We start from the raw sequence: 16,366 nt of genomic DNA, 5'->3' as shown, positions 1-16,366 counted from the left end.
TAAAGGAGTGTGCCACCACTGCCTGGCTCTTTTAAGGCCCATTTTATAGATGGAGACACTGAGATCCTGGAAGTGGAGGGCATTTGCCCAAGTTTATGTGACTAGACATGCTGACTCCAAGGGTTAAGCTTTGAAGTAACAATCTTGAGTTGGCCTGTCATCCCAGCAATTCAGGAGGCTGAGTCAGGAGAATGACAAGTTTGAGGCTTACCTGGGCTCCAGCAAAGTGAGTTCAAAGCCAGGCTGGGCAACTTAGTGAGACTTTGTCTCGAAATAAGAAAAGAGTGAGCCTGCTGTAGTGGGACATTGATGTAATGTGCCACCAAATGCCATTCAAGTGCATTAGACTCAGGAATATGTCCTTTGAGATGATGGCTAAAAATGCATGTTCCAGAACCAGCACTCCGAGTTGCTGCAAAGAAGACATAAATGTATTAATGTGCAATAAAGTGGAGGCAAGAGCTTCAAGAGTTCAAGGTCATCCTCACAGCCAGGGTTGCTGAGACCTTTCCTTAAACAAACAAAAGGATAAGATGTGGTGGTGGAGTGTGTGTGTGTGTGTGTGTGTGTGTGCGCGCGCGTGTGCACAGGCTCGTGCATGGGTACATGTTCAGGAGTGTGTATTCACATCTGCATAGTGTTGAGGGTGGTGTCTGTTCCTGGAGTCAGTCAGCCAGGAACTACACTGGTATTAAAAACAACACAGGCCTTCGCCAGGAGAAGAGGGAACTTTCCAGAAGAGAAGCCGCTTCCTCTGACTGCAAAGGGGGTCTGGGCCAAGCCCACCAGCTCATTTAGCTTCACTTTCCAGCCATTGCAGGCTCCTCGCCCAGCCCGCCTGCCGTGTAACCGGATAGTTTATCTTACCCCGCCAAGCAGAAATAAAACTACCGAGTCAAACATTGCAAACAGATGCCACTGTGGCCAGAGCTCAGGGTGCAGGGGCCAGATGCTCTTGTGAGCACCTAAGGCTGGTGGAAGCCAGGATCCTGGTCCCTCCAGACCCTGTGGGTTTGGAGAGTCAGCTGTTCCTGAGATTGAAACCTTGGGGTCACTAAGGGACTTCCACAAACAGAGGAGGGAGGGAATAACAGCCTGGTAGGGGCCTCTTCTCCCCACACACATTTGTGCTTGCCAGTTCTCAATGGTAACAGCTCTCCCTTCCACAAAGAGGGGACATTTAGGAAGGGTTGAATTTAGCCTACTTGAACTCCTCAGGAGTTCGCCAGGATAACAAAGGCTAAATCCCCTAAGCTTCCTTTCAATGAGTGTCTGCATCTAAGCTCATGGGGAGATCTGGAGCCCCACATGGCTCTTAAATGGTCTCTCCTTACTCCTTTCCCATAAATCCTCTAGATGCTGCAGGCTCTGTTTTGGATTCATGCTATTTTAAAGTGTGTGTGTGTGTGTGTGTGCGTGTGTGTGTGCGTGTGTGTGCATGCGTGTGCATGCGTGTGTGTGCGTGTGTGCATGCGTGTGTGCGTGTGTGCATGCGTGTGTGTGCATGCGTGTGTGTGCGCGCGTGTGTGTGCATGTGTGTGTGTGCGCGTGTGTGTATGCGTGTGTGTGCATGCGTGTGTGTGCGCGCGTGTGTGCATGCGTGTGTGTGCATGCGTGTGTGTGCGCGTGTGTGCATGCGTGCCCTGGGAGAAGAGAGGCATTGGATGCTCTGGAGCTAGAGTTGCAGGCAGTTGTTAAGCCCCTGACCTGGGTGCTAGGAACCAAACTCTGGTCCTCTGTAAGAGCAGGGAAGTACTTGTAACCTCTGAGCTGGTTCTTCTTCAAACAAGAGTGGAGAAAACCACGCCTTTCCTTCAGTTCCGAGTAACCACATCAGGCAGCTCGCAACTGCTTGTAATTCCAGCTCCAAGGGATCGGATGCCTTTGGCCTCTGGGGATACCTGTACTCTCTCTCACACACACACATAATTAAAACTATAAATTTATCATTGCCTTTATTGATTTGTGGTGCATGTGGGTGTGTGCAACTGCGCATGAGCATCTGCACGTGCATGTGTGGACATGCCCTGGCACGTCTGTGGAGGTCAGAGTACCACGTATGTGAATTGGTTCTCTCCTGCCATATCATAGGTCCTTGAGATCCAACCCAGGGAGGGCATCAGGCTTGGCAGCAAGAGCTGTTATATGCTGAGCCATCTCACCGGTCCTCTCTTGTTTCTCTGGTCTATCTCTAAGTCCCAATGCTACTAGAGAAGAAATGCCTTCAATCCTGTTTTGTGATTCCCCACATCAGAGCAGAGTCACCCCTGTGTGGCTTCATCCTGTGGCTCACACACTTCCTAACTAGGCCTTCTCAAGATGCCTTCCCAGGATGGTGAACGCCACTGCCCACAGAGGGCCACATTCTGCCTGGGCTACATGAGACCCAGATGGGGGTGGGGAGAAGCTGAGGTAGCCAGATGGCTCAGCAGGTAAGGACACTTGCAGCCAAGCCAGACACTCTAAATTCAGTCCTCAGGGCTCCAGGTGTCAGCTCACATGGGAGCCGTGGAGTACGCTTATGCACATGTATGCATGTATGTATACAAATAAATGTTGTTGAAAGTAAAAGGAGAAAATGCAGATCCCTAATCGGGAACCTAGAGCTTTGATCAACTTCCTAAAAGCCCAGGGTAGGTGTGCCTCTGGCACTCTGGCAATAGGGGTTGAATGAATGAAAAGGGACAATGGGAGATGAAAGGGGAGAGAAAGAACACAAAGGAAAATGGGAAAGAGGGGAGACAGTTCATCAGAAGGTAGAAGGCTTGGCTATAATATAAAGCCCTGGGGCGGGGTGAGGGGTGGGGGTGGGGTAGAAAAAGACTAAGGAGAAGGAAATGGACCATTGTTTTCATAAACGTCACAGGTGATTTGAGTGGGATAGGAAGAATGCACACCTGTGTGTGCACATGCGCTTGTACACGTGTGCAGAGTCAAAACAGCTTCCGTTAACACGCCTTTCTTCTCTTTCCAAACCCACTTCTTCCTCTGTACACAAACATGCAACACACACGCACACGCGCAGGATCCTTTCTCCCAAATGCCTGTGTGCACAGGGCCCCAGTCAAGCGTTTGCTCTGAGACTTGGCGGCACCAGCGCCCATCTCCGGATATTCCTTCTTTCCCAGCCTCTTATGTCTGGTCTCTATCTCAGGCCTGCTTGTGACAGACAGGCCAGGCCAGGCACCCTAGAGGCCACTCCTCTTCCTCAGCCTTGGAGTGTGTGGGGGTGTTGTCCCCTCTGAAACTGATCCACAATCCAGTGTCTTTGGAACTAATTTGTTTCTCTGTCTGCCGGGGGTGGGGTGGGGTGAGGTGGATGAGGGGTGGGGTAGGGGGGTCTTGCCAGGAGACTCGGTGCTCACAGGTGACATTAATCATGTCTACATCCTCTGAGAGAGGGACAGGGATAAGGGATAGGATATCAGAGAGGTGACCAAGCATTGCCACATGAGTCAAATCACCTCAGCACTGATGGAGTTCACCCTGAGTTTCAGGATCTCCACAACTGGTTTCCTCCTTCATGTAACATCAACGGGCCCTTAAAGGGGCAGGATCCATTTACACCAGGCATGGGGTGTATTAGCTGGGCCCTCTCCCATTAAATGTTAACTGCTAGATTTGTCTTAGACAAATTCCATTTACTGAAGACCTTTTTCAAAGGTAGTGAGTTAATTAGCTGTCCCCATCTCTTCCTCTGGGCAGGGGTGAAAGTTGGGGTTACTTTCTTGGTTTGGCCCCAGTCTCTGACCTGAAGGATAAGGGGCTGTGTGGGTTGACAAAGACGGCCCTGGGTGGGGTTTGATGGGAAAAACCCACATGGTTGTTTCAAGAAGACATAGTTTCTGAAAGTGTAACGAGGCAGAAAAGGAATTGTCTTCCACAGTCAGAATGACCACAATGCTTCCTGCCCTGGAGTGGGAGGGAAGACAGTATCCCAAGCCCCCCAAACCCAGTTTTCTATAGAGAAGATTGCAGAAAGTGACAGCACATACCCAGTTTGTTGAAAAGAACACTCAGGTCCTGTCCCAAGACAGTTGGGGTTACAGGTGTACACTACCTAGTTCAACTTCAAAACCCAGCTGGAGAGCAAACCAGAGTGAGAGGGGAGGGCCACGGGCAGATATAACTGAACTCAAGCTGATTCTCTAAGTGGTTTCCCTACATGGAAGGTGGAGATTAGCCAGTACCCACCATGTGGCCACAGGTTTGGAAAAGCTACATAATGCAGATCTCAGGCTTCCGGTTTCTAATTGTGGGACTCACAGTGTTCACTTGTCACCTGGGATGGTAAAGAAATCTTAGTTCGCCGGGTGTTGGTGGCGCACACCTTTAATCCCAGCACTCGGGAGGCAGAAGCAAGTGGATCTCTGCGAGTTTGAGGCCAGCCTGGTCTACAGAGCGAGTTCCAGGACAGCCTCCAAAGCAATACAGGGAAACCCTGTCTCAAACAAACAAACAAACAATAATAATAATACTTGATAAGTATATATGTGCTAGATTGGGGGTTCTGCTCTAGCAGAACCCAGTGTGTGAGGCTGCTTGCTTTGAAAACTTTAAGAACATCCAGGAACTCCAGAGGGATTACTGGGACACAGGAAAACTTTGAGTCAATTTGCAGCATGGTGGTGAACAGTTGTAAACCCAGTACCACCCAGGAAGCCAAGCTGGAGAACCACAAGTTTGAGGCAGTCTTGTTTCAGAATAAAAACAATGAGGTGTGTGACTCCAGCGTAGTTGCTTGCCCAGTATGCAGGAGGTCCTGGGTTCTATGCTGGGAGCGCAAGACTAGACTAAGCTACCTACAAAACAACATCTCAAACATGTAGTGTTTCTTAAGATGGGCATGATGTGTATATTTGTAATCCCAGACTTAGGAAGCAGAGGCAGGACTGCACAACTACACGGTGAGACACCCCTCAATAAAACAAAATAAAAATGTAAAGGGCTGGAGATATAGTTCAGGGGGTAGAGTGTTTATCTGCCTAGCATGCTTGGAGACCTCTGCTTCCCAGATCCACATAGTCAGGTGTATAGGTGCGGGCCTGCGATCCCAGCATCCAAGAGGAGAATCCAGGAAGATCAGGAATTCAAAGTCACCTTCAACCACAGTTAGTTAGTTCAAGACCAACCTGGGCTGCATGAGACCCTGTCTCAAAAAGTAAAAAGTAATGGTGATTTTGGACTATAATGAACAAGAAAACAGGAGAAAATGAGAGGAAAAGAGAGAAAAAAAAACGAGAAGGAGGGCAATCCCAAGTTTTGACAGCACATATATTTACAGAGAAAGAGAGCAAAGAGCCCAGAGGACAGACAGAAGGAGGTGACACGGAGAAGCCAAGCCACCATGAAATGTGAATGCGAGGTCCCCGGCTGGGTGCACCATCTCTCCCACCACCACTAGACCACAGCCCTGCCCCCAGAACGTGGAATCTCTATCAACTTCAGCAGACCTCAAGTCCCTCTGCTAGTCTGGCGCCCTTGGGGACACTGTGGGGATATCACAAATTAGACATCAGGCCTGCAAGGCGGATTACATCAGGGAGGGCTGGACTGTGGGGAAGATCAAAGACCCGCCTGGCAGGGCTCCCAGTGGGGCCCCCAGGCCTGAATTCCTGGCCGAACCCCTAGGAAACATTCTGATGTACAGATAGAAGGCCTACAGTCCCGGCAGACTGCCGCCTCCTCCTCCCTCCCTCTGCGACTAGTCCTCTTCCCCTGTGGACTTCCCTGGCCATCCCACAGGCTGGAAGGGATACTCAGAGGAATAGCAGAGCATAGCCAGGCATGGTGGCACATGCCTGTGGCCTCAGTACTTCAGAGACTGAGGCAGAAGGATCTTGAATTCCAGGTTAGCCTGGGCTACATATTGAGATCTTGTTTCAAAGAAAACAACAACACAACACAAAATAAAGACAATGAAATGAAAAAAAGGAACTAAACTAGGCCTGGCAAAGTGACACCTGTAACCCCAGCACCTGGGAGATAGAGGAAGGAAGATTAGGAGTTCAAGGCTAGCCTCAGCTACATAGCAAGTTTCCAAGCCAGCCTGGGCCACCCGAGACCCTGTCTCAAAACCAAAAACGAAAAAAACAAAACAAAACAAAACACACACACACACACACAAACCTTAGTAATAGTAAGCCTAGTAAGCCATGTCGTCTTAGGTCTCAGCTTTGTGCCAGAGGAACATTAGGAACATTATTCTAACAACAGTAGACAGTTCCTGCTTGCAGAGTTGCGAATATTCCCTGGGATAAATACATAGATTTATTTATTCTGGAGCCTTAGTCTCCTGGGTGTAAAACAGAGCGTGTAAACGCCTCTCTCGCCACATTGCTCCTGGCTTTAAATGTGATCACACGCAGAGCACTGAGCCCGGATCCTGGCATGCAGTAGAACCCTCGGCACATGGCACACCACCGTGTTCGCAAGACACAAGCCAGATTGCCATCGCAGACAGGGCCTAATATATGGCATCTTGCTCTGGCTGGGAATTGGAACATTGTGATTAGAAGCAAGAAGAGAAGGGACAAAAAGAACCTGTCCTCAAGTGCACAGTGACAGACCACAGACGCTCCTGGCAGCCCGAGGGGCTGAGGAAGGACAGAGCAGATCATATTAATAACAATAAATTATATCTACACCGTGATTCATGCTTCTCATTACGCTATCTTACAGTACCGCAGGAAGGGTGTAGCAGCCTTATTGTTTGTCTCGGGTATGTTAACGTCCTGTGGTTATTTGAGATGATACCATTCTTCACGCTATTGGATGCCATTTCCCTTCATGTCCAAACTGGGAAAGCAGAGTCTTGGAGAAAGCTAGTGGTTTGCCCAAGGAAAAAGTTGGAGCCAAGACGCACATCTGGGAGTTGGTGAGATGGCTCAGTGGGTAAGGGTGTTTGTGGCCAAGCCTGATGACCTGAGTTTGATTCCCCAGGACACATATGGTAGAAGGAGAAAACACATTCCTGAAAGTTGTCCTTTGACATCCCCACATGCCATGAAACAATGAAACACACACACACACACTAAATGTTTAAAACAACCAGCAACAACAAAAGAATCCAAGCTATGTTTTCTAGTCCAGTATTCCCATCACCACCCACCTCAGATCCTTAGTCTAATGTGAAGCGTCTCCTTTTCCACTCTGCCAGTCTGTAACTCCCCATGGGCTGGGTATTGGGGGTGGAGGGGTCTTAGGTTTCTTTCTTCCGTGATGGATGAATCCACTTCTGTCTCCTTGTCAGCTAAGGGTAAAAGAATCAAGGATCCCTCCTGTGTCTGCACCTGGAGATGAAGGCCTATAATTGCAGCTTCTCAGGAGGATGAGGCAGGAGGATTGTGAGTTCCAGGCCACTCTGGGCAACTTAGAGACTCTCAAAAACAAGAGACGTGAAAAGGAATGAAAACTACAAGAGAGTCACAGTACAGAGGAAGATGGGCTGCTTAGTGTAGGTGGGTCGCATCCCTAGCACTCCAGATAGGCAGGCAAAACAAATCCCCTAACCTTCCTCTGCCTCTGTTTCCACCCCCACCCCCACCCAGAGTTCCAGGGCCACCGAAGAACCCCCTGATCCTCAGGCAATTGTCCTTTGCACTGTGGGTAGAATAGGGTGGGGACAACCCCAATTTGGATTTGAACTTTCCCCCCCTCCCCACACCTTTGAAGCCGGCATCAGACAAGTTGGCATTATCCACTGGCTCTCTCCTCTCCCAAAACCTCTCAGGACCCACTTGATTCAGAGTTCAGGTTCAGTTGGGCGTTGGTGGCGCATGCCTTTAATCCCAGCACTCGGGAGGCAGAGGCAGGCGGATCTCTGTGAGTTCGAGGCCAACCTGGTCTACAGAGTGAGTTCCAGGACAGCCTCCAAAACAATACAGAGAAACCCTGTCTCGAAAAAACAAAAACAAAAACAAAAAAAAAACAGAGTTCAGGTTCATGTGTTTTCGAGTGAGTTCTGTTAGGGAAATGAGTGTTGCCAGTGGGCAAGAGACTAGCTGGACTTCTGGGCCGGTGTGGGATGGGGGACAGGGTGTAAATGAGCCCCCTCTGCCCTTCCCCATCCCATGATTTCCTTTGTCTCCTGTCCCATTCCCGCCCTTCCTCCCCCAGCATAAGAGCCTGGAGGCTTCCCAATAAAACAGCATTGTAACTTTATCTAAGGCGAGTGCAGTCTGTGTAGAATGGATAAGGTGTAATTAATAACAGAAAATAATGCTGCCCCCTCCTGATCTTTGACCCTCATATAAACGTCTTAAGTTTTATGACAGCTGAGCACAAAATTAGTGCGTGCAGGCGTGCGTGCATGTGTGAGCGTGCTAGCATCAGGACTGCACCAATACCCTTGTCTGGTGAGTGTTCTTGTAGTACTGGCTGGAACTGGTTTGTGTTTCTGAGGAGAATGGCCTCTCGCTGAACCCAAGGGCTGCCTGAGAGTCATCTGAGATCTGAGAGTGAGGATTCTGCCCGGGTCTCCGAGGACCCTGTGTCTACGGACGTATGTGATTGACTTTCAATGAGGGTTATGTGTGTGCATCCCAGCCCTCCAGAGGTGAAGCAGGCAGACTCGGAGCTACAGGCCAGCTTGGACTACATAGGCAGACCTTGTCTCCAAAGAAAATGGCTTGCTGTGGTGGTGCACATCTATAATCCCAGTACTCAGGAGGTAGAGGCAGGTGGATCTGAGTTTGAGGATAGCCTGATTTACATAGCCAGGGATTCATAGAGAGAAACCCTGTCTCAAAAAAAAATTATCTTATAGGCAATAACACATACACACACACACACACACCACACACACACACACACACACACACTCTCTCTCTCTCTTTCTCTCTCCTTTTAGCTCATTGTTATATTTCCAAGTTCTAAAGGATTCTGGAGATGATCACCAGTATCTCTCTGTGTCCCTAGCAGTGAGCTTTTATTTGGTTTGATGCTATAGTCCTTTGGATCTCAGAATTTCATGGTAAAAAACACTCCCAGAAGCCATAGCAAGGCACTTACTCCAGTGACTAGTCAGTCACTATGGCTGTTTAGCTAAGATAAATGAAAGCAATGTGTTTAGCCAGTTATTACAGCCACACAGGCCTGTAATCCTGCACTCAGAAGGCTAAAGTAGGAAGATTTTGAGTTTGAGGCTAGCTTGAGTTACATAGCATGACCCTGTCCCAATGAAAAAGGAAAGGAAGGAAGAAATGAAGAGAAATGATCAATGTGGTGGGGAGCTGGACAACCAGAGTCGCCACAGACTACCGTCTCCCTGGAGTTGAAGGAGAAGGGAGTAAATGGAGCCGCTGTCTCTGGAAGCTGAAGGATGCTGTAACTGGTGCTGTTTATTTTAATGGCTCCCACTCTGTTCGTTTAAAGTAGTATTATCTTGCTTTAAAGGTCACTGTGCTGGCCGGAGCTATTGTATTCCCATGATTCATTCCGAGGGGATGTTCAACTTCTTTTTGTGGCGTCCTCAGCACCAACCTCTGGGTTAATGGAAGCCACACCAGCCACGAAGTCAGTAGCTTTGAATCCTCCAGGCCCGAGGAGGCCTGGGCAGGGTGGACCAGCCGCCTCCTTTTGATCAGCAGTGCCGAGTGAACCAGAGGTCATGAATGTCTGGGGCCTGTGCTTTCGCTCCTACCAGACAGCAGCAACTGTGCCCTGTCCTGTTCCCTCCCACCACAACCCTGGGAGTTGAGTTTCCTAAGCTTGCCCATCTCTGGGTAGACAGTCCCAGGACCCCAGGGCAACAGAGGGACTTTCTTATGGAAGATCCCAACCCTAAATCACTAGAGGAGACGCCTTCGCCCAACCCTAAGCCTCCCTCCCCCACTCCCCCTCCAACTTTGGCTCCTGCAGACATGGATAAACCGATTCCTCCTTCCCCGGGGGAATTCCTTCTCTTGGATGTCAGGTGACAGGCAAATTTGGAAGGAGATCTCTTTCTCTAGGGGAGTCACTGGGTTGGTGAGTTCTTTTATAGGCATGCCTGAACTCTGGAGGGCCCCCAAGCTGACAACCACCTCTGCCTGCTAAATTGATCATATATTTTCCTGCCATTATGTCACCCTTTGACAAATGTGTTTGTTGGTCATATTTTTATGGTACTTCTTCCAAGGGGGTGGGGGTGGGGGTGATTTATCTAGGAGAGGTAAGGGGATTGCTTATCCCTGGCATCAGAGGTGGGATTTCCCTATCGCCAACCTCGCTCTTTTGTTTGGGGGCTGAAAGACAGTTTCAGGTGGTCTGATTAAGGAGTTTGGGAAGTTCTGAGGGTCTGAAGGCGTAGAGCCTCATAAAGCTGACACTGGCCAGGACATGGGGGGCTCGGCTACCTCTTCATTTGACATTCTCCTAGGTACTTCACATTCCAGTAGATGGGTCCTGGAATTTGTTGGGAGGACAAGAAGGTCTTGGTTGGTGTAAGGTATTCCCCGATAGAGGGTTGAGGTTTGGTCATGGGATGAGTCGGAGAAGCTCCTAAACAATGATGCTTCGAAATAATTTGATAAATATTCATTAGGGAAAGAGTAAAAAAGGCAGAAAGAGAAGAATGTGAATATCACCTGTTATTCCATAGAAGGGGCTAGCCATTCAGATCATTCTAGACCTTTGTGTGTGGTTTATATATTCCCCCACCTCATATCCACCCAGTGCTGGGAATGGAAATACATACATACATGCATACGGCTTTTTGAGACGTTTCTCTGTAACTTTGCAGCCTGTCCTGGAACTCACAAAATTTACCATGCTGGCCTTGAACTCACTGAGATTCACCTGTCTCTGTCTCCTGAGTGCTAGGATTAAAGATGTGCTCCCCATGAAGCTGGGCAGGTGTGGCGTGCACCTTTGATCCCACCACTTAGGAGGCAGAAGCAGGTGGAGCTCTGTGGATTTGAGGCCAGCCTGGTCTACAGAGTGAATTCCAAGATAGCCATTGCTACACAGAGAAACCATTTCTCAACAATCCATCAAACAAAAAGCAGGGTTTATGATTGGTGCATTATATAACAAATAGACTGTGACCTGAGCCCATGGCTACAGAATAGAGAACAGAATCTGAGCTGGGGACATGACTGAGTGTGTAGAGAGTACTTAGTAGAGAGGACTGGGCTTGATCCCAGCACCGAATAAAACCAGGTGTAGTGGTGCACATCTGTCACCCCAGCACTCAAGAAGTAGAGGATCAGAAGTTCAAGGCCGTTCTCAGGTACATAGTGAGTTTGAGGCTGGCCTGGGATATATAATAAGACCCCTGTCTAAAACCCAACCCAAACCAAAACCAAAACAGGGCTGGAATGGTATTGCAGCCCGTGAAGTGTTTGCCTGGCAAGCATGAGGACCTGAGTTTGATTCCTAGAACCCCCAGTAAAACAAGCGGGCATGGTGGGAAGTGTTTGCCATCCCAGACATAGAGAGACAAGGAAGGTGAGTCCCAGGAGAGACTCTGTGTGTGGATGGTGCTTGAGAAATGACATCTTCGTGCAGGTGCATGCGCGCGCGCGCGCACGCGCACACACACACACACACACACACACACACACACACATAAATTTGAAACAATTAAGTACTCTTTCTGTACTTTAAGGACAGAGCATGCAGCTTTAACTTCATCCCCCCCCAACCCTCACCCCAGTGTCCATTATACATTTGTCATTTGCACAGTGTTTGCTGAGTGAATGCAAGACCTTCATGTGCTGCCTGACGGTGATGCCAGAGCAGGCCTGCCTCTCTCCAGCAGACAGCAGACACCAGACACCAGGAAGTGTACAGCTTGACGGTAAGAAGCCCCTCTTGCCCACTGCTTACAAAATGAAGCAAACTTCACAACATAAAGAAAGTCCCAGATCCCATGTGGCTCCTCTGTGGAAAAGGATGAAGTTTCTGGTCCTGGCGGCCCTGTCCCCACCCTCAGCTGCTGCAGACACAAAGGGCACAGGGGAGGGAAAGGTGAAAGCCATCATGAAGGCAACAATGAATTCAGTTGGTATGTGTGAGCAGGGCTCTGAAAATACAATTAAAACCCTGTCAGGCTCCTGAAAACTGCATTACTGCCCTTGAATCGAGCTAGTGAGCACATGTGATGCAGGCAGCCCCCTTGGGGATACTTCTTCCAAGGGCACTTATCTTCCAAGCCAACTGCAGCAGAGCCATCTCAAAGATGGGATTCCTGGTGGAGGAAGGACCTAGGGACTATCTGGTGTGTGTGTGTGTGTGTGTGTGTGTGTGTGTGTGTGTGTGTGTGTTCATGTGAGTGTTCATATGAGCCACAGTCATCCATGGAGGTCAGAGGTCAGTCTCTAGTGTCAATTCATCTCCAATCTGTTTGAGAGAGGGTGTCTTGTTTGCCACGGCATATTACATTCAGGTCTTCATCTTGTGCTGTGGCAAGTGATACCCACTGAGCCAGTTCCCTGCCTTTTGTGTTTTCCTTTCCCTTCCTTTCCTTTCCTTTCCTCCTTTCCTTTCCTTTCCTTTCCTTTCCCTTCTTTTCTTTTCTTCACCCCCTTCTCTTTTTCTCCCTCCTCCTCCTCCTCCTCCTCCTTTGGTTTTTCAAGACAGGGTCTCTCTGTGTAGCCCTGGCAGTCCTGGAACTCGGCTCTGTAGACCAGGCTGGCCTCAAACTCACAGAGATCTGCCTGCCTCTGCGTCCCGAGTGCTGGGATTAAAGGCGTGCGCCACCACGCCAGGCTCCCTTGTGTGTTTTTAACTCTTGATGTTTGTGAATGCTGAAGAGGATGGTCTGGCTGAGCCATCCTGACATCCACTGAATGGAAGTGGCTCACTCATCCAATCAGCAAACATTTCGTTTGAGGCCTGTTTCTGCGAGCCCAACACCTTCACCTTCTACAGCGGAGACTCATTCAGATCCTTTTAGCCGTCGGGAGTTGGGGTCTGAGTTGTTTGTAGAAGCTCAAAAATGCAGCTAAGATATGTTGTGACACGTGGGATGGTCCCTAGGTGGTCATCATATTTTCACTGTTGTGGTAGAATATTTTAAGCAAATTAAGAGTCCAGGGAGCCTAATGGTAAAGCACTTGCCAAGCAAGCATGAGGACCTGCATTCAGGTTCTTAGAAACCACGTGCAGCTGGGCTTCATACTGTCTGTACCCAAGGCTCCCGTGGTGTGACAGGAGGCAGAGGCAGGGGAGTTCGCTAAAAGCCTTGGGTCAGCTAGCCTGGCGTACGAAGTGGCTAACAAGAGGCTCTGCCTCAAACCAGGTGGAGGAGTGAGGATGGGCCCTAGGTTGCCCTTGCCATTCCCACTTTGATGCGTGCTCCCACGCACACGCACAAGGGTAAGAAAACAGTGATAGCAAAATTAAGGGGTAGCACACCCTTGTAATCACAGAACTTGGGAGGCTGAGGCAGGATGATTGTAGTGATCTTTGAGGCCAACCTGGGCTACATTGTAATACCCTGTCCTTTTTGTTTGTTTGTTTGTTTTTGGTTTTTGGAGACAGGGTTTCTCTGTATTGCTTTGGAGGCTGTCCTGGAACTCGCTCTGTAGACCAGGCTGGCCTCTGCCTCCCTCCCGAGTGCTGGGATTAAAGGCGTGCACCACCAAAACCTGGCTGTAATACCCTATCTTAAAACAACAAAAATAGGCCAGGTGGTGGTGGCACACGCCTTTAATCCCAGCACTTCAGAAGCAGAGACAGATGAATCTCTGTGAGCTGGAGGCTAGCCTGGTCTACAGTGTATGTGCCAAGGCAGGACCTTGAACTCCTGATCCTCCTGCTTCTGTTTTCTGGTGTTTAGATCATAGACTTTCGAGGCCACTCTCAGGTGTTCCTCACAAAGTTCTGTCTGCCCCTTCCTCCTGAGTGCTGGGGTTAAAGGTGCATTCCACCACACCTGGCTATTGTTTTCCAAGACAGGTTCTCACTTTGTAACCTTGTAACCCTGAGTATCCTGGAACTCCATATGCAAACCAAAATGGCCTTGAACTCACAGTGATCCTGGGTACTGAAATCTATGCCTGCGCCTCTGTATCTTGCTGAGAAGTATCTAACATTTTGTCTTGACTTCTGGGTTCAATTCTTCCCTGTGTGTTACTTTGGGTCAGCAGGGAGGGCGAGAAGACATGGTGGAGCAGAATCCCTCACAGTAGCTAGGAAGCGGCAACCAGAAGGCAGGGGACAAGATCCATCTTTCCTGGGCATGGAAAACTCAGGAGCATCTCCCTCCATCAAGGCATCCACCTTCTAACAGTATTCCCAGAGCCGACTGGCTAACAGCCAGTCCTTTTTTTTTTTTCCCGAGGCAGGATTTCCCTGTGGCTTTGGAGGCTGTCCTGGAACTAGCTCTTGTAGACCAGGCTGGTCTCGAACTCACAGAGATCCTCCTGCCTCTGCCTCCCGAGTGCTGGGATTAAAGGCGTGCGCCACCACTGCCAGGCTGACAGCCAGTCCTTTAACACAGGAACGTGGTTGGCTTAGGGGCAGTCCATGGCAAACCGTGACACCCCATGACAAAGAATTAGCAGTGGGGCTAAGTGTGATGATCCCTGGCTGTCAGCACAAAGAATGTGATTGTGACTAAGACAGATGACAAATACATTCATGGTCCTGGCTGGGCTCCTTGAAGTTGGCTATCTTTGTCTTCTCTTCTCCCTTCTTCTCCTCTCTACTCTGCACTCCTCCCCTCCCCTTTCTCATCTTTCTTTCTCAGGGTCTCGTGTAGCCTGGTCTCAAACTCGCTATGTAGCTGAGCTTGACCTTGAACTCTGATCTTCCTGTCTCTACCTCCAGAGTACTAAAGGTGGCATGCACCGCAACACCAGCTTATGTGTTGTTAAGGATGGGATCCAGTGCCCGGTATGCACTGGGAAAGCACTCTACCAAGGAGGATGAACCATACTGTCAGCACCATCTTAGACATTCCTTTAAGTGGTGGGGCCTGGAGAAGGGTCCCTGGAAGGATGCCACGGGTCTTCCTCTTGTCTCTCATTCAGCCTTGACCTGCTGAGCCTGCTGCTGCTGAGCTTGTATATGTACGAGTGCCTGTGCGTGTGTCTTCAGAGTGGCGAGGGCCGTGTGTTTGGACTCATGTGGTCATCTGTTTATGTCTGTGTGCCTCGGCGTGGCTCTGTTCACAAGAACTCTACAGTCATTTCCTTCCCTCTCTTGCCAAAGAAACACATGTGGCTGGCTGAGGACTTGACTTCATCAGCGGAGGAGATTAAGGAATGGGTAGGGTTGACCTTTCTTTGTTGGTTTCCTCTCTTCCTTGTCCCCATTCCAATTCCTCTGACTGTCTTCCCTGCCCCCATCTTGGTCATAAAAGCAGAGGTCCATAAACTTCTTGCTGCAAGAAAGCTTCAAGTTTTAAACTTTGAAGTCTAGTTTAGGCCAACTTTGCTGTTGGAGCAGAAGTCTGCAGGAAGCATGAAACCCCTGCTTCAGGGCCAGTGAGTTAGCTTAACGGGTAAAGGTGTTGCCACCAAGCCTACCAACCTGAATTCAGTCCCCCCAGGACCTACACAGTGAAAGGAGTGAGACTGACTCCCCCCAGAATTGTTCTGTGACCTCCACACACATGTTGAGCCACAAGCACACCCAGAAACCTACACACGCATATTTTAAAATCGGGCTTCAAAGGACACCATAGCTGAGCCGGGTGGTGTTGGGGGAGGTGATCTCATGGGGATTCTCATTCCCAGTGTTATGGATATTTGGGTCCAATCATTCTTTGTATCAGGGACTTTCCTGTGCAGCAAACGATGCTGTGGTACCTTGGCCGGCACCCAGTCGACATGCCCTGATTATGACAACCCAAAGTGTCTCTAGACAGTCTTGCTTCAAACCCCCCAAGGCAGTCCATAAGTCCCGTTTGAAAGTCATTGGTAAGAATGGATGTCTGCAGTGCCATCACTAGGAATGTGGAGACAGGAAGTTGGTGAGTTCAAGATCATTCCCTGCTTTGTAGACACTGCAGCCTAGTCTGGACTACCTGAGATCATTTCAAAACAAAACCAACCACAAAGCAGACAGGCTAGAGTGTGCTAGTCCATGATTCCACCTTTGTTTCTGTTGCTCGAGATGGGGTTTCTCTGTGAATCCCTGGCTGTCCTGGAACTCACTCTGTAGATCAGGCTGACCTCAAACTCAGATCCATCTGACTCTGCCTCCTGAATGCTGGGAGTACAGGTGTGCCACATCACTACCTGGCTCAGTGGTTTTGTTTTTTATTTAGTTTTTGTTTGTTTAGATACAGGGCCTCACTTTGTAGTTCAGGGTAGCCTGGAACAATCCTGCCTCAGTCTTCTGAGTCCTAGGGTTATAGGTGTGAGCGATCACACCCAGGCTTATCTGAAGCATTTGTGAGCGTGCGCTACGTTGTACAAACCTTCTATAATTA

At 49.3% G+C, this 16,366-nt stretch overlaps 1 long non-coding RNA gene across 5 annotated transcripts in view; it reads left to right on the top strand.

The window, feature by feature from the left end:
• Positions 1 to 16,366, top strand: part of LOC121133924 — a 90,332-nt gene that overhangs the window by 44,833 nt on the left and 29,133 nt on the right. For all 5 annotated transcript variants that reach the window (XR_005870937.1, XR_005870939.1, XR_005870938.1 and 2 more), the window contains exon 2: positions 11,668 to 11,782. This is a non-coding gene — a long non-coding RNA (uncharacterized LOC121133924). The remainder of the gene's footprint in view (positions 1 to 11,667; positions 11,783 to 16,366) is intronic.

This window comes from Mesocricetus auratus, unplaced genomic scaffold (genome assembly GCF_017639785.1).
Source record: "Mesocricetus auratus isolate SY011 unplaced genomic scaffold, BCM_Maur_2.0 Super-Scaffold_100025, whole genome shotgun sequence".
In the NCBI taxonomy this organism is placed as follows: Eukaryota; Metazoa; Chordata; class Mammalia; order Rodentia; family Cricetidae; genus Mesocricetus; species Mesocricetus auratus.
This window is presented reverse-complemented; position numbering and strand designations above follow the sequence as displayed.